General features: G+C 43.7%; 1 pseudogene; it reads right to left on the reverse strand.

Moving 5' to 3' along the window:
- Positions 1-151: 151 nt before the first annotated feature.
- On the reverse strand, positions 152-5,213 carry LOC119398557 (pseudouridine-5'-phosphatase-like; annotated as a pseudogene).
- Between the last annotated feature and the right edge of the window lie 9,531 nt (positions 5,214-14,744).

Consider the following 14,744-nt stretch of genomic DNA (forward strand, 5'->3'; position numbering starts at 1 on the left):
GTCTGTATTCCCTTCTTCGGGTATATTCCGGTGTGCCACACGTCTTCTTTGTGTCCCCGTCTGGTTGTGTGCTTACAATTTATTGGCCACCAACACGCCCAAACTGCCACGATTGCGTTTTTTCGTTCGCCTAAGTCGCAAAATCTGGTAATCACACCACTATCATTATCCCCATGGTGGAGTGAACAAGGGGCAAGGCAGGTTCGTTCTTACTTCTCTTAGGGGCTACCGGGAAGGGCGGCAGTCCAAACTGCTCTGGCTTGAACTCCAGCAGCGAATCGATGCACAGGGTTGCCCGACTACGGTTCGCTTGATCCATTCGAGGGTCCGGAACCATCACAACTTGCATGCCAGCATCCAGGGGCCGCCGTCACGCCAGCGGGCGTGTCCTCGAACACCAGGACCTTGTTTCGCGCGCACAAAAAGGGGCCAACAATATATTGCGAACAATAAATTAAAGGCATGTAAGCAGCGATCAGCCGTTATAAAATTAATACTAGTGAAAGGGAAACGTATGACTGACTCTAACATGTATGTGCAATGTGCTCCTATTAAAGTTGACGTGGATATGATACCTTGTTAGAAAGCCGCTTTCTAGAACGTGACGAAATTCGGTATTGGTGAGAGGTTTATCTGTTGCAGCATTATACCTTTTCGGGTGCTGGGTGATCATGGAACTTGGACGCTGCGATAAGGAAGATGTCAGGATTTGGTCTGCCATGCTTGACATCTGGATCCCCACCCGATATGAGCACATGGTTGAAGAGCGACAAGACATCGCGGTGGTGCCTCATCTTCAGGCCGAAAGAGAGCTGCATGCAGCTGGAGGTCGCAGCGATGGGAACGCCGTGCTCGTGCAGATGGCGTATCAGGTTCTCGGCACCTGGTGGTAAAACGAATCTTATGTTTGGTAGTGCAGTCCATATACAGGCTGTTTCAGCTAACTTGCGCCTGGTAACTAAAAAACAGCATACGCGCTTCGCGTGTCAAATAGGCCCAGTATTGTTCTGAGTCGTATGCACCACGTCCGGGTATTTTTCCTATTCCGCTAAGCTGGGTAATTGACAAATATCCCTTATTCGTTGGAGGCGAAAATGTTTGATGCCCGTGTACTTAGGTTTAGGCGCACATTAAAGAACCCCAGGTGGTGGAAATTTCCAGAGCCCTCCACTACGGCGTCTCTCATAATCATCACGTGGTTTTGAGACGTTAAACCCCAGATATTAGGTTATTACAAATATCACTTAATTCACCTTTTAATTAATAGCTCTATTGTAGCACTTGTTCTGAAATGTCGCAATGTTTCATCTTTGCTGAGATAACTGCCAGTCCGGCAAGCTGGGTAATTAACAATGATTGCCTAATTAATCTTTAGTAGAGTAAATCTAACGAAAAATATTCAGCAGAAAAGTAACGCTTGTTCAGCCGCATCGGATCATTTCACCTATGCAAAGATAACAGCCCTGTCAATATTTTTCAGATTTAGAGTGCACAAAAATAAGAAAACATAAATGGCCCAAGTTAGTTGAAATACCCTACATATAGCTCGTTGCGCTGTTCGCCATTTACGACTATGTGACAAGTGCTGCACCCCAAGTAAACGAAGGTCGTCCGCTGGCATATTCACCCGCACAGCCATTTATACTTCGATGCAGTCATCGGTACGTTCTGTTTAACCCATGGCCAAGTCTAATCGAAATTTGCTTGCTCTTTAACAAGCTACAAGCCCACATCTGCGTACGTGTGTAGCTCCGTGTCATCAGGCGTGCGAACCGAATTGTGTGGTATTCCTTGTACGAGTTCTGGAGCTGCTTTAGTTTCAATATTAGTAGCTTTGCGTCTACGATCCTGGCCACTGTACGCCAAGGTGAATATCAATGCATGTATTTATGTACTAAATTTCTTACCAGACCGGAAATGTGGCCGAGTTTGTAAGAATTCATCATAGAGCACGTAGCGCAAAAAATAAGTAGACTCAAGCCAGACGCAAGTCAGGAGTAGCGCTTGTCTCGTGTTGATGTTCCTGGCTTGTGTCTACGTATTTTTGCGCCATGTGCTCTAGGCTAAATTTCTTTCCATAAGTGGATAAGGATGGGCTAATGCAACTAGAAACAATAGAAATCGGCGTTGTGGGCAAGAGCCACTATTAAGCGCGAAAATTTAAACGAACAACGCCGCCTAACTTTAGTGTGCAGGTTTCGGTAAATTCCATAAAAGCAATACCGCATGACTTGTCAGAGAGAACTCACCTGGCATGACCCGTGAGTTGCACAGTGTAAGCGAGTACAAGCGGTCCAGTTCGCACAGGTAGTAGTCCTCACTGATCGGCAGACCCAGAGTGTCAATGACGATGCGGGCTGCTTCAGTATCCGGCAAGCCCATCACTCGCTTCTTCAGCTCCCACGTGTACGTCTTGCCGTACCGTCGGGCCACTTCTTCCACTGCGGCCGTGTACACCTTGTCTGCGTCTTTGAGACGAAAGGTTTACGAGATGCGGTTCGGCGGAGGCTGAATAGTTTGCTCACTTATCGTTAGTAGTTTATGGGCTCAGAGTGGTGCGCTCTAATTATTAAGAGCGATTTGACTTGGTAAAGCTGATTAATTAAGGATGATGTACATGGTATTACTTGTGCGAAGGCTTAATTCTTCACACGCACACAAAATGGTGGTTCTGAAAAAATTGTATGACGCGCTATGGAGCAAATAAACGGTTCTATGTTACGCTTAAGGGCATGACCAGTGCAGAAGAATGTGGAATAATAATGAGCATAAAGTTAGGCTATTCGCCGAAACCAGAAACACAGCACATTTCTACCTACAAATGAAACAATTATAGTGAAGGCGCTAAGAATTATAGTAGTATTAACAGCAGTACTAGTATTAGTAGTTGTAATACTACTCCTTTGTAACGCAAATAGTTTGATCAAGCATTAGCGCACTGCTCCTAATCGTGTTACGTGCTGTTTTCAGCGAGTAGGTTACCACCGAAAAGAAAAGGCGTTAGGGCGTTCTATGTGCACAAAACAATGTTTAAAAATGTGGTCTCTATGCTGCAGCGGGTAAATTTCAATGAAGGCGATATGCAGAAGCACTTGTGCGTTTTTGTTTCGGCATACTAAAGAAACAACAGCAACTAAGTATTGATACAAATCGCTCCACTACAACGTATCAGGTAACTACTTTGCAACTTCGGATTATTGAACCATACCCCTCAACCGCTAATAAAATTTTCGAGAGAATAGATAATTCCTGGTTGAAGACTCTGGCACTAAATCAAATCTGTGAAAAATTTTTAGGTTCAACGCGGGGAAACTAAGCTTGTCGGGGGATAGAAGCAATAGCTACCACGGACAGCACGCTGCGGTGGTGTCTCGCGCTTCAGGGCTGCCCGCATGGCAAGCAGTGGCAAGCTATCCACATTTCTCTTCGCATTTCCGGCGCAGGAGTCACGTGACAGGAGTTGCGGTGCCCTGGCTCTCGCCGACAAGCGCGAGTTATCCGGCATTCCGACAAACGGAGTTATCCGCTTGTCGGAATGCCGTATAACTCCGGATAACTACCGGATAACTCCGCAATGTCGGAGTTATCCGGCAGTTATCAGGTGCGTCAGAGTGGAGACAAACCAACACTGCGCATGTCCGTTGCCATGACGACGCACGTGCGAGGAGGAAGTTGACGTTGGCTTTGCTGCGAGATCAAACCCATTCATAAAATTGCTTTTTGGGTTTGTGCCCGAACTGTCGCTTTAATATGCGTGGCGAAGAAGTGCTCGAACGTAAAGTGACGGGACCGAAAACTGAACAAAAAGTGCAGGTGCACGGAGAAGAAATTATAATGGTAACAGGATTAAAGTACTACTTTGATTACACTGCGAAGTATGGGCAAAGAAATCCAAATATTAAACTAGCCCAGCTTTCCATTCCACTGCAGTAATTCCAAATAGTTTTGCTTGCTCGTAACGAATAAATAAGCATGGAAACATAAATACAGTGCAAGGGAATAGTACTGCTGAGAATGTTGGAGTATTTCTGATGAGACACTTATCAATACATATTATCTGTATGCTGATTCGCTCGATACTGATGTTCGGTTTTGCCTCAGAATTTAGAAAGGAGTCATAGCTTTTACAGATAAAAAGAAACACAAGAATAAAACAGGCTCTCTCAAATCAATGCTATTGTGAAAGACCTGCCATGACAGTATGCTTCCACTTGCAACCGATTCACTGCGTACGCCTGTGCGAAATAGTCTCAAGAAGCAAAGGAATTCGATACGCGTAATTCGGTCAGTGGTTTCGGCCGATGATACAGTGTAGGAGTCGGCCGTGAAGATCGGTAATTTTCTCAACAGCGTTATATACCTCGCTGTGTGCCGAGTGAGATTCAGCGGGCAGGCTTGTTAGCATAGAGGCTGTGCGCGTAGGGTACTAAACCAGAGGATGCCTTTTTGAATCGGAAAAGATGGCTTGGAGAGATTGAGGGACGCATCAATTCATCGCTGCGTTGACTCATCGCACGCATTGTGTGACACATAATCCTGTTATAATGGGAGTGTCTTGCCGCACGCTAGCGATAGATTCCCCTGCCTATATATCAGTAAATCTAGTTAAATAAAATATGTTTTTCAAACTTGATTCATGATTGCCTCGGATGTCATTGTTCTCAAAACGAATTAGAGCACAGTCTTGATGTTCGTGATTATCGCCTGTCATCTCTTACCATTAATGTACTCTAAAAGTGGTTCTCTAAATCGGGCTTTAGTTTCTACATCTTCAATAAAAAAGAGAAGTTAATGGTGGAATTTGGCACACTCGCCACCCGAAGCCTGTGGGCACGTTCGGGAATGGCTAACACCATTTGATTTCAGGGCGTAAAGAGACGGCTTGTCAGACACGTTATTCGGATAGTGGGCTCACGAATAAAATTCTCTCCTGAGGCTTTTTCTAGTGTATTATTTAGTACTATTCGCAAGTTCGAAAATAGGCAATATTTGACCGATATGCTGAAGTGTAGTGGAATGTGCGACAGAACGTTCAACGTCCAAAGAACCATGAAATGACCTTCCCACCCTCACCCAAGTATCTTATCCAGCACATCGATAATGCTAAGGAAAATAAAATGATGCTTAAGTGCGAAACAAGTATTTCTCTCACCTAAAACGACGCCGTCGATGTCGAAAATGACGTGTGTAACAGGCTTGAAGCTTGTCGCCATGGTTGTAGACGTAGTTGTAGATTGTAAAATTTTGGCTTACACCCACCCTGGAGGATTGGCCATGAATCTGGTAGTTCGAGCCGCGAATGACTTCTTCTTCTTCTTCTTCTTCGCTGATGCGCATGTGGGGAAGAATCCTGTCTGCAAAGACGCTGCATGAATGAAGGGATCCTGTGGGTGACGGAAACTTGTCCTAATAAATATCCTAAACTAAGTACGTACAGCTTAGTGAATAGTGAATTTTAGAATCGAATCAAGTGCGACTCGAATTTGGATGAGAACCAAGAGAATACGAATACGACTGTAATACTATTCCAATACAATATGAAAAGTACGCCAACTTTTTTATAACAAGCCTGTAATTCCACAACATTGTATTTTAAGGGGGATGCAGGGCGAAATCTCAACTTTTGAAGTGCAGCACAAATTTTTATTCAAATTTCAGGGATGGCTCATCTTTTTGATATCAGGACATATGCCAATTTTCAGAAGCCTAGCGTGAATGCAAAACAACCTGCTGCAATTACAGTGATCAATCATGTATGCTAACTTAGGAAAATTGTCATTTCAAAAATAATGAAAATGTGCAAGTTAGTTATCATTTTAAGCTCTATAGAAGGTTTGTAAGGCCAGTCACGTATTTTTATGACGTTTTTATAAAAATGCCATCGCTCTAAAAGCGAACATTCTCTTTATCCTTGTCACTGCATGTCAGACTAGTGAATTTCTTTCTTTGTTAAAAACTACTTAGGGATCAGAAAAGTACCTTGTCTTGTTCCTGACAAAATTTCAGTCTAGAAACAAGCTTGTGAGCAGCTTTTGGCAAAGCAGTTTGGAAATGATAGTTTTCCTAAGACGCTCTTTCCCCAAAAAAATGCGAACTGAGAAAAATGAGTATAAAGACTTCCCAGCACGCTCTGCATTTCGATGGTCAAAAAATTCTCAAAGTGACTTGCTGCATAAATACGGCCTTCCTCATCCTCATGTGTGTGTGTGTCCTTCCTAAATGTTCAGTCTTTTTTGCGCTGGTATATCTATCTTATCTATCTTCCTCATCAACATGACACTGTTCCGTGACAATTTCATGCAATCGTGCTCACAACACGTGTCGGTCACAAAACGGACCACGCGCTGATCGCAATGAAGGTGAAAGGAGCTTTATTTGGTCCTGGAGAACCCCGATCAGACAACAGGTGGGGGCTCATGTTTCATTTGCTCCGTTGTTGCCGCTTTGTCTTAGAACAATATTTTTCTGTTGTTGAACGGTATGGTCCTTTTTTTGCTTAGCGTCCATCGCAATCAACGATAGCCTTCTCAATCGACCTTCGTGCGCGAAGCAGCCTTTGATAATTCGTTCAGCTTACATTTGAGGGCACTGAAATGCCGCGCGTTAGGTGTCAGTAACGTGGTTTCTTTTTTAATCGGGGCGCTTTAAAGTAAGGCCGGGAAAAAAATGAGAGAGAGAGAGAGATTTACAAAGGAAAAAAATTAAGCAGGGGAGTTATATTACCATAGCTTGATAAAATTCCATGCTTCTGAACAAGTGCTACAACTTTTGAATTGAAGATTTCTCTCTATAGCCGGGTTACTATTTTAAAAGTTCATTGAACAATCTTTGTTAATCGTAGAGCTTGGCGGATTGGAAAATATATTCAGGCTTGCTCTATATGACTGAAAACAATACTGCGCTAACTAGGGAAGCGCAGCGCCTATATTTATTTTAGGGGCGAAGCTCCTTAAAGCGGCACCCGTTCGTCCCCGTCGTAGTGCGTAACCAGTCTTAACGCTAGTACCAGATCTTGACCTCCAAGGTGGTGCCGGTGGGAGATTTCTCCTGTGCGTTGTTGAACAATAAAAAATTCGCAGCGTGCGCGTTAACTAAAAGCCGAATTCTTCTGTCTCTCATTCCCCATTACAGCCATTGGCATGTTCCAGTAGGAAACGTTAGTAGAAGTAGAAGTGTAAGTGTTAGCTAAAAGCCGACTTCTTCTGTCTCTCATTCCCATTAGCAGCCATTGTTTACCTCCAAGGTAGTGCCTGGTGAGATTTCGCCTGTGCGTGATTAAACAATAAAAATTTTGTTCAAAATGCCGTTGATTGATGAAATAAACCAACGAAAGACGCCAGATGTTTTATAAAAAGCAAAACGAAAAGAAGCCAGATGTTTCTAAAGCAAAACGAAAAGACGCCAGCTGCTTAACGAAAGACGCCAGATGTTTCTCCTCTCCTACGCCCCCCCCCCCCCCCAAGAAAAGAACAGAAAATAGCAGATAAATACAAGATAAACACAAGGGAAACACAGGCGATTCAACGTTCCGCAGTTTCACTTGATGTGCAACTGGCTTTGATTTTTCGTTGCCTTGGTTGGCAATGTTAAGGGGACACTAAAGAGCAAAACGATTTTTCTCGCATTAGTAAAGTAGTCTTCCACGATACCAAAAACACCACGCTTGCTGCGCGAAGACTCTTAATAAGCGAGAAAACGTGCAAAAAGAAAATACAGATGGCGATGCCACCTTGGAATTCCCGCACCATTTGCCGTGACGTCACATATTTTTGACGGCGCCTGCTTGGGCCGACGCCGTTCCTAATCGGTTAAATCGAAGTACATTGTCCTCTGAGGGGGCCAGAGACTTCACATAACGAGTTTGTGGAAATTTCGTCCAGCCAGTGGCGCCAAAATACGTTGAATGCTCTTTGAAGTCTTTTACGTCACGAATTACAAAGTTCGGCGCAAAATTTAATAATGAAACTTTAAACTTGGTTTTCTCCTCTAATAATAAACCTATGGTGGTGAAATAAACTACACAAGAGTCCTTCGAGCACACTTTATCAATCTAAACCAATTCATTGTTTCTCTTTAGTGTCCCTTTAAAGCTCTCCACAGACCGGAATCAGCAGCAAGTGTAAAAATATGTTACTTTGTTTTGAAAGTATTCGTCGCCCAGGACCTGCAAACCACAGCCACGACAGTGGGCATGTAGAGTCAACACAGTTCACTGGGTTTGCGACCTCTGCCGTCTGCATGCAGCCTAAATCGCCGAAATCGCTGTCGGAGTCGCTCGACGAAAAGTGACACATTGTTGTTTAGGTGCACCACGTGTGTATGACAGATAGGGATGTTGCTAGTACTTGGCGAGTTTCTGTCTCCCCATGACGTCAGCCTGGGTTTACACGTCCCCTCGATACCGAAACTGCAAATGTTTCTTTAAGGCAGCGCTATTAAAAATATATTCAATGCACACCATAGGCACCCCGATGCCCCTTTTGGGGCTAGATACACTAGTGTTTTTATTAAAAGCAACAATACGAAAATATTTCAAATTCCTGTCAGTACTCCGTCAAAGACGGGCATAGAACGTAATATAAAAGATGTTCTCAGAAATTACCATCAACGTATGGGGGGTTTGTGCTCGGGGCCGTTTGGCCGGCCGCTGTTAGGTTCACGCCGAGACAAACTAAGCTTCACAAATAATGTAATCACCTTTCACTAATTACACAACGAACTATTACCAGTTATTTGATTAACTTTTACTAATTATCTGAGCACCTTCCATCGCGCACCCTTTTTTTTATTAATTTATAGCCGTCAATTGGCCGAATCACGCGAACGCTGCTTTTTCCTATTCATTTAGTGACGCGAACGCCAAAAAAATCACAGCATATCCACGGAGTGAATGATGATGAGTGGGCGAAGCTGCGGAGGTTCATCGGTAAACCGTGAATCTTCCGTGAATTCTGCCCAGTACATCATCACCGACGTGAGATCGGGCGCGTTTATACTAAAGGTTCGATGAGTTATGACGACTTGCAGCTCACTTTAATTTTACATGTACGCTGTGAATTTTCATTGTTTAGAAAACCATTGCTTTAGAAAACATCTGGAGTCTTTCGTTAAGCAGCTGGCGTCTTTTCGTTTTGCTTTAGAAACATCTGGCGTTCTTTCATTTTGCTTTTAGAAAACATCTGGTGTCTTTCGTTGGTTTATTTCATCAATCAACGGCGTTTTGAACAAAATTTTTATTGTTTAATCACGCACAGGAGAAATCTCACCAGGCACTACCTTGGAGGTAAACAATGGCTGCTACTGGGAATGAGAGACAGAAGAAGTCGGCTTTTAGCTAACACGGTCCCCTGTCAAAAGTGATGACTTTGAAGAGGTCACTGCTTCAGAACTAGCACAAGTTGTGCAAATCTTACCTAATTCTGCGCCAGGGCCTGATGGCATTACTGCATCGGTAATAAAAATCATACATAAGGTTTCGCCCCAAGATTTACTTGAAATCGTTAATCACTCTGTTAGAAATGCTTGGATCCCACCTGATTGGAGAATTGCGAAAATAATTCCTTTATTAAAAAAGCAAGGCTCTGGATATACTTTAGATAACATCAGGCCTATTTCGCTCACCTCTAATCTGGTAAAATTAATCGAACGAATATTGCACATTCGGATAGATAATTGGTTGAATGAACACATGATCTTGAGCCCATGCCAAATTGGATTCAGGCGGGGTTGTTCCATTTGGTGTGCCCATGTTGACTTAGAAAGCAGGATACAACTAGCCCATGATCAGAAATACTTTGCCGCTTTAGTTACTCTGGATATTGCAAAAGCTTATGACAGTGTAGAACATGTTAAATTAAAATTACACCATCTTCCGCTAAAGGGGACCATGAGGCGATGCGAAGCCGGAGCACTTGCACGATCGCGTTCCGTTGGCGTTCGTTGGGCATGCTACCGACCTCGCGTCGTGGAACGCGAAGAGGGACGCTACGCGCGTCGTATCTTCCATCTAGCCTGGCCGTTAATTCTCACAGGGCGAGCGGGGAACGCGGCCTACAGGCGGGCGAGAGGGGGGCAGCGTAGGAGAGGAGAGAGAAGGGGAGGGGACGCGCATGCGCTCGAGCTCATCGCGGCGTTGAGCAGGGGAGAATTTCGGCATGTCTAGCCCGCGTTTCAGAGGAAGAGCGGAAAGGGGGAGGGGAGAAGGGGAGAGGGAAAGTGGAGAGGAAAAGTGGAGAGGGAAAGTGGAGAGGGGAAGGATAGAGGGAAAGTGGAGAGGAGGTGTGGAGAGGGGAGAGGAGGTGTGTGGAGAGGGTATGCGCATGCGCAGTAAGGGTGGTCAGAACGCACACCACCACCACCACCACCACCACCACCGGATTGAGCTCCGCCTTAAGATACTTCGCATCTAATAAATTCGCTTACATACGTAGGTCTGCCGCATTACTTCGTTGCATGGGTACACTCCTTTTTGAAAGACAGAAAGTTTTATTGCTCTCAATCTGGTATATCGTCTTTAAATTATAAACAAACTAGAGGTCTTCCGCAAGGATCGGTATTGTCTCCATTACTATTTAATATTTTATTGAGTACCATTCCTATTCAACAGGGCGTACAGGTATATGTATACGCCGACGATATTGCATTTTTTGCTACAGCTGCAGATATACATACATTGTATCAAAACTTACAGAGGTTAATGAACACTCTTGAAACGTGGTTGGAAGGCATTAATTTGTCCTTGAACATTAGAAAAAGCGCAATTGTAATTTTCCCGCTCAGCGTTTCCGTTCAAATTTCGTTGCTTTATCGCCAAGACGTTATCCCGCAGGTGGAATCGATTAAGTATTTAGGGGTTATTTATACTGAAAAACTTAATTGGGGCCCGCATATCGAAACTATGGCAGCTAAAGGAGCTCGTGCGGTAGGGATGCTTCGTAGGCTCAGCAATAAGCGGACAGGATTACGACGTGGTGTGCTTCTTATGATTTATTGCATGTATATTCGCCCGATATTGGAGTTCGGCTGCGTCTTGTTTTCTGGGGCACCTGCCTACAAACTTCGGCCATTAGTTCTTCTAGAACGCGAATCATTACGTTTATGTCTTGGGCTTCCTAAATTTGTTGCGAATAATATTTATACAAAGAAGCGCGCCTGCCTTCTCTTCTTACACGCTTTCACATCCTGACAGTACGTACCTTCCTAAAGATATATGCATCACCCCTGAGGAGGTCGCAGTATGTTTTTATTAATCAGCCGATGTCATTTTTTAGCCATCAGTGGTCTCGATTACGGTGTCCACAAGTCATTTTCGCACAAAAACTCTTGGCATCATTACAAGTAAACCTTCGTGAAGTACTTGTGTCGAACAGATCAGTGCACCCAATTAGAATACAATTCGACGACATATTTCCTAAGAAATGCAAAGACTTACCTAATAGATTCATAAAAGCCATTTTGGAAGACCATTTGTCAAACTTAGATACAAACATCGTAATAGCTACTGATGCTTCAGTTTGTGAAGAAAAGGCAGGAGTGGGAATTGCATCATTATCTTTGGATTGGTCTTTCTCAATTCGTTTGCCTGATTTTACACCTATTTATCAAGCGGAATTACTTGCAATCATCCTAGCTTTACGTAAATTACCCTTATCTATAACAGAAGTAATCATTTTAACAGACTGTCTGTCTGTTTGTTCTTCATTGACGGCACCTAACATGTCATGTACCTTAGAAGTATTTTATTCTCTTGTCCCAAGACATTTACGTTTTATTCGCTTGGTGTGGGTACCAGGTCACAAAGGTTTAACCCTCAATGAATGTGCGGACGCGCTTGCAGTTGCATCACGCGATGGTCCCATAATTTCTATTTTACCGACGTTGGCCTTTGTCTCTTCGGCGCGATTTGAAAAGTTTGCCACGTCGGTTGACATTGGTAAATCTCCTTTGTCAACATCCGAATTCCTTCACCTTGACTTTTCGTGGAAAAATCGATGGTGCTCCAGCAGAAGGGCAGAAATATCTATCACCAGACTACGATGCCGAGTTCCCCCACTGAACTTTTACCTGCACAGGTCTGGTCTGTCTCATGCATTTATGCCACCACTGCAACGAGAGTGAATCTCTGCACCACTTCTTTATAGCATGCAGATTGTACAAAAATCAAAGGAAAAGACTGCTAGAGGAACCCCTCCGAAGGATGGGATTAAATTTATCCCTTCCGATGGTACTTTCCTTTGGGGCAATTGAATTGGGCCACAGCCACAGGAACGTTTTCGAAGTCGTATGCGATTTGCTACGGGAGACAAAGCGAATTGCTTATTAGGTTATTTAATTTCATTTTATTTTTCATTCATGCATTATATATATATATATATATATATATATATATATATATATATATATATATATATACAAATTTTTTAATGTTTTTCTAGCCTTGAATATTAGTGTGAGTTTTTCCTTACATATCCTTATTATAAACATATTTGAAATGTAAAACAATTTTATCTCAAAAATACGGTGCCGCCCGTTTCATGGCCGATCCCCCACAGTGGGTTGCGCCAGGTTGACAAGGTCCAACCAACCACCCAACTTACACTTCTACTTCTACTAACGTTTCCTACTGGAACATGCCAATGGCTGCTAATGGGGAATGAGAGACAGAAGAATTCGGCTTTTAGTTAACGCGCACGCTGCGAATTTTTTATTGTTCAACAACGCACAGGAAAAATCTCCCACCGGCACCACCTTGGAGGTCAAGATCTGGTACTAGCGTTACGACTGGTTACGCACTACTACGACTACGAGGGACGAACGGGTGCCGCCTTAAGGAGATTCGCCCCTAAAAGACGAAGTCGATGCGAGCTCGCCGCCTTGAATCATGCTTGGTTCACATGGTATTTTTTGTACTGCTTCCTGATTACGCTGGATTTATTGTTTAAAAGGACAAATAATTTGGCTTCCGCCTAAATGAATTTAAATCTGCCACCTTCGTAATGCCCCGATGTATCGCCCAAAGCCTGCCCAACAAAACCACCAATCTCATGATGGTGGCAGTGGATTGATGACACTTTCGTTTCTGCGGCACAGGAGTTTTAAACAAAAATACCTTCATCCGGTGATCGATATAGCGTCGATAGTCCTGTAAAAGCTTTGGCTGCATGCATCTTGGTAATTTATTGAACAAAACAACAGAAATGAACCCTCGCTGTTCCAATGTTTTATTCCTGTAGTGTTTTCTCGTCGGTGCTGTTTAGTCGAAAGATATTCAAACTTTCCAATATGAACTGTTCTAATCGAGCACCCAGTCGAATAGATTTCACCACATTCGCGTCTGTGTTGTGTCTAGTAAAATTCTATAAATACTATACTATACAACGCTATGCAATGCTGTGCTAGCGTGTCTGGATAGACGAGTGGTTAAGACGCTCGCCTTTGGATAGTGGGCATGGGGGTTCGAATCTTGCCTCGCGAAGGAAATTTTCTCCCTAGAATTCCTCTGTTTCTCTATCATCATTTCTCCTTCTTTATCTCTTTCTTTCTTTCTGTCTCTTTTTCATTCTCTCTGTCTCTCTGTACTCATTGTCTCACCCATGAGAGTTAATGACTCCCGCGCCGGAGAAACCCACGCACGTGTTCTGGGAGCGAAGTAGGAGATGAAAAAGACGACGTCGATGAAGAAAAGGACGGAGAGAGAGCGTGCCAGTTCATGATGATCATCATTTCTGTTCGCAGCTCCCGGACTTACGGCCGCCTCCAACATCTTCGCTGCTAACAATATTTTTTTTGTTTTTCCTCGCAGCCAGCATTGAAAGATGGGGTACAATGTGGACCGTCTTAAAAGTCGAGACATTATTTCGTGGAGCGAAGTTGAGTCTTTTAACAGCGCAGACGGTCATTTTACGGAAGATTGCGGGCACCGAAGGCGCGCGCAGTAGTAATAAACAAAATAAGAAAAAAAGAACCACCTTGCTTTCGGCAGCTTAAAACGCAGTTGTCTCCTCTCGCTTCTGCGACATTTGCGCTTTCACAATGGTCAAGCATCCTCGTCCTCCCGATGAAGTAGCTGCCCGGCGTGAGCGTCAGCGAGAACTGACGTGGGAACAGGCTAACTCACGGCAATGGCCAGTATGGGATTAGAGGACAGGTGGTGATTGTGCCGATTGACACACAGCCGACTATAGACTGCCTTCCCAGAAACATTCCTGATGACGTTGCCCCTGACGGGCATATTAAGCGAAGGCTTCTTTGTACAACTGTGTATAAGAGCGGTATGGTCAAGATGCAAGAAAACTATACTACCGCCTCAAAGGTTCATAAAATATTTTATAAAGAGCAGTGGCGCGACGTATCTGCAAGGCTTGCAAAACATGGAAATGCGATAGCGTGACGAAGGGAAGGCCACCAGCTTCGCTTTTCATCAGTGTCCGCAAAGCGGAGCTGCTAGAACTTTTTTTTTGAAATATAGGAAATTCAGAATCAGGTTTACTTGAATATAGATGTATCAGAGTAAAGAGAAAAAACAAAAGAAAATGGAGCACATACGACATGTGCCTTACTAATCAAACCGAGATTATTTTTAAAATATTACTTTTGCTTTACCATAGAGGAGCAAAATGACTATCAGGTGGGTCTTTACCGCATATGGTCTCGATTCTCGGTTGCGCATAGGGCATGTACTCTTTAGGAATTGCGCGATATTCGTTAGAGAGATAACGAGGCTGCTTTTCCTTCGTATCAATTTG

The sequence above is a fragment of the Rhipicephalus sanguineus genome, chromosome 7, assembly GCF_013339695.2.
Source record: "Rhipicephalus sanguineus isolate Rsan-2018 chromosome 7, BIME_Rsan_1.4, whole genome shotgun sequence".
Taxonomy (NCBI): Eukaryota; Metazoa; Arthropoda; class Arachnida; order Ixodida; family Ixodidae; genus Rhipicephalus; species Rhipicephalus sanguineus.